General features: G+C 35.7%; 1 non-coding gene across 1 annotated transcript; it reads left to right on the top strand.

The window, feature by feature from the left end:
• The first annotated feature begins 3,413 nt into the window (after positions 1-3,413).
• Positions 3,414-3,486, top strand: TRNAM-CAU (transfer RNA methionine (anticodon CAU)). Its single transcript has one exon. It is a non-coding gene; the product is annotated as a tRNA-Met (tRNA).

Below are 3,486 nucleotides of genomic sequence, written 5' to 3'. Positions count from 1 at the left end.
GACATTGGACAGGAAACGTGCGCATTTCACATACCGAATCGCATCATTTGCAGCATTTAGTCAAATGAAAAACGAGTGCAACAAATCACCAGAAGGAAGCAGGCGCACTTTCTGGCGACCAGTTAGCAGCTGACAAATTGCCCCTTGGCTTAGTGGAAAAAAGTTGAAAGCATTGTTTATTTGGTTTTCATGTCGAGCATGTTAAATGCAAATTATTCAGAAACACTCTTACCTCCAATGCCGTACAAATGCACTTAAACATATTTTTCCTGAAAAAAGGCAGAGGGTATTTTTAATGAGAAAATGAGCTTTAAGTTGCATTTAATTAATTTCAAAATTTTCTTTAAATAACTCAAAAGTATTTATACTTTATCAAATCATTATCTAATAATATTAATACTATGTAGGGGAGAGTGGGGGAATTTCGTCAGCATTTTTTTAAAGCTATTTTTTGTCCATCTTGAGACACGTTATCATATTTCTATTTTTATTGTTGAATGCGGTTAGCACCAAGCTTTAAAATGTGACACTCCCCTATTTTTTTAATTAGCTTGGTGATTTATAAAAAAATAAAATGTAAAACCAATATACTGGGGCAATCTCACCACCCAGGGGGGTAAAATCACCACACAACTGGGGAAATTTCGTCACCTGAAAAATATAGGGAGTTTAACGCCTGAAAATATGCTACACTGATCAAGCGTACCATTTTTGTTGACGTCCTATATTTGTTGCTGCTGCTGGTAGTCTGTTCGTTAGCCAGCTCGTCAAATATAAAAATATGTATTTAAAATAGGTGCGAATTTACCCTTAGCGTAGGGTGGCGAAATTTCCCCAGACCGTACTTTTTTAGAAATAATTATTTTTCTTGCGAAATTAGGCGCGAAGTTAAAAATCACTGACGCAGAAATGCACATTATAGCACTGTGTATTATATAAAAAATCGTGTATCTTATTCCTTTTAAATTGTGGCATACAGAAAAAATTTCGTCGAGAACTAAATGTAGCTTTTGAACTGTTAAAACACATTTAATATTATAGCTTAATTATCTTGGCCTTCTGTGCAAAACAAATGCATTGGTTGTGTCTGGCCGTCTTGAAGGACTAAAACAAAAAAATTATATATTTTTACGACTTATGGATTCCGAGATATTGCAGGTGACGAAATTGCCCCTGTGACGAAATTCCCCCACTCTCCCCTAATGCTAGGTAGGAAATCACTTTTATTAAATGAAGTTTAACCCAATATTCATAAAGGCAATTTTTTCTTTAATATAATCCAATTACTTTTTTCTTAAAACGCTTTTTCTCGGAGTGTTTGCCAATGGCTTAGCACACGAATTCTGCGCATTGACCCACGACTTCCACGAAGTCCCCCACGTTTTATGTAATTCCTGACATTTTCTGTATGTGCGTTGCTTCGTTTTTATTTTACAAATACGCTTCACGCGATTATGCAAATTCAGTGAACAACAAAGGATCAAGCGGGACGAGGAACCTGGCTTGTTAGGCATTCGAAAGGTCACTTAACTTAACTTAACGCTTGAAGTGAACCGCGACTCGTATGAATAAATTTGCAATTTGAGTCCTGAATTTCGAATTTCGGCTGGCAAAGAGGTGACTGTGCGCTGCTCAATCATCGCTTTTAGGGCTTAATTTAATAGAATTCCGCATAACAATGAAAATAATAATAAAGTGTCATTTGGCTTGCGCCCAAGTCTCTGGCGGGTTATATATGGCAGCTGGGAATGTGTGCATTATGTGCATTTGATATATTTCTTAATAAAAATATCACGCAAGTCCGACGCTGTCACCCGTGCACCCGCACACGTCCAGGAATCCTGGAATCCAGCTGCAGACATCCAGCTAGATGGGTTGGGAGAGCTCATGTGTCGCTTTGGAAAATGAAAAATGATCAAAGTGAGTGTTTGGCTCAAAGCGGAAAAAGTGCTGCACCAGCAGATGCTGCCCTGCCCCTTTCTGCTGCTCATGTGGGAAAGGAAGGCGCATCGCCGGGGACATCATCAGCTGCTAGTTGCAATTTTTAGCAGCTCCCCAGAGCCAGGACATCTGTGGATGCCCACTGGATGGGATGTCCACTCAGTTAATGCGGGCAAACAAAGCAGCGCCAGCTGGATCGGGCGACATCAGTTGGGGGCGTGTCACATCTGCTGCCGCAGAGTAATCACCAGTTGCACTTTTACAAAATATTTGAAAAATTTGAAACCAAATTGTATTACAATAAATGATATAATTTTTTGAAACTGTTTATAAAATCAGTTATTAATATAATAATAATAGATAATATTTATAAAATATTGAAAATACAAATTATAAAATAAAGTTTACATTTAAATTAATGAATAAATACATTTACATATTTTTCTGTTGTTATTTTCAAAAGAAAACTAAAGATTACATTTACATTAATGGATAAACCAAAAACGTTTAGCGTTTAAAGTTTTATTTTTTACTTTTTCATAAATTATAGAAACTTTATAATTTCTGTGAAGATTATTTGTTATTTTCTTGAAGTAAAAAAAATTGTAGAAAATAATACATTTAATTAGGATTCATTGAAACTTTTTCTTTTTTCCCGTGTACAGTAAATGCAGTTGAGAAAGAAAGACATACCCAGCCATCAAGTAATTAGTTACCATGCAACAAACAGGCTTCATAAAAACTCATATACATATTTGTCTGCATATGGAACAGTACGGTATTGTCTGAAAACTCGGAATGATTGAGAAATATGTGCAGACACAGCTCATTGAAGGCGCCAAGCCACGCCACATCACAACAGAAACTAAACAAGAGCCATAAAATAAGTATACGCGCGTATGTTGAGCGTATAAATCAAAGGAGCAAAGCTGGGATACCTGTCAGTCTGAGTCGTTGGGTCCCTGGAATTCACCCTTTTTTATGGTTCGGTGAGACAGAAGTTTCCTCATTAACGTCAAAGCAATCAAAAATTTAATAAATGAATCAAGCCGGAGCTAATATGGGATCATAATTAGTTATTGCTTTTAAGTTTTAGTTTATAAGGAGGCTTGTGATTAAGACCGTAAATATTATATTATTATTATTTATGTTATTATATTATTTTATTTATAACTGAGGTTATGATAATTAAAACTAAAACTAAAGAAATTGAATTTCATAATAAATTGTTCAAATTTAAAAATTGGGTCGTATTAATAGCTGAACAAAAGTTTTAACAAAACTTTATTTATTTTTTATAATTTAGGAAGTATATTTCGCTAATGTGCAAAATATATATTTTTTTAGCGATAATAACAAAGTTCAAGGAACAGAATGTTATCTCTAAATTCCGTACAATTAGGCGTTTCCAAATTTAGATCAGCTTATCCGTTTCCTCGGATTCTTTCTCCACTGACTCGCAGATTTTCAAGGCCTCGGTGGCGCAGTTGGCAGCGCGTAAGTCTCATAATCTTAAGGTCGTGAGTTCGAGCCTCACCCGGGGCA

Source organism: Drosophila takahashii, chromosome 3R (genome assembly GCF_030179915.1).
Source record: "Drosophila takahashii strain IR98-3 E-12201 chromosome 3R, DtakHiC1v2, whole genome shotgun sequence".
Taxonomy (NCBI): Eukaryota; Metazoa; Arthropoda; class Insecta; order Diptera; family Drosophilidae; genus Drosophila; species Drosophila takahashii.
This window is presented reverse-complemented; position numbering and strand designations above follow the sequence as displayed.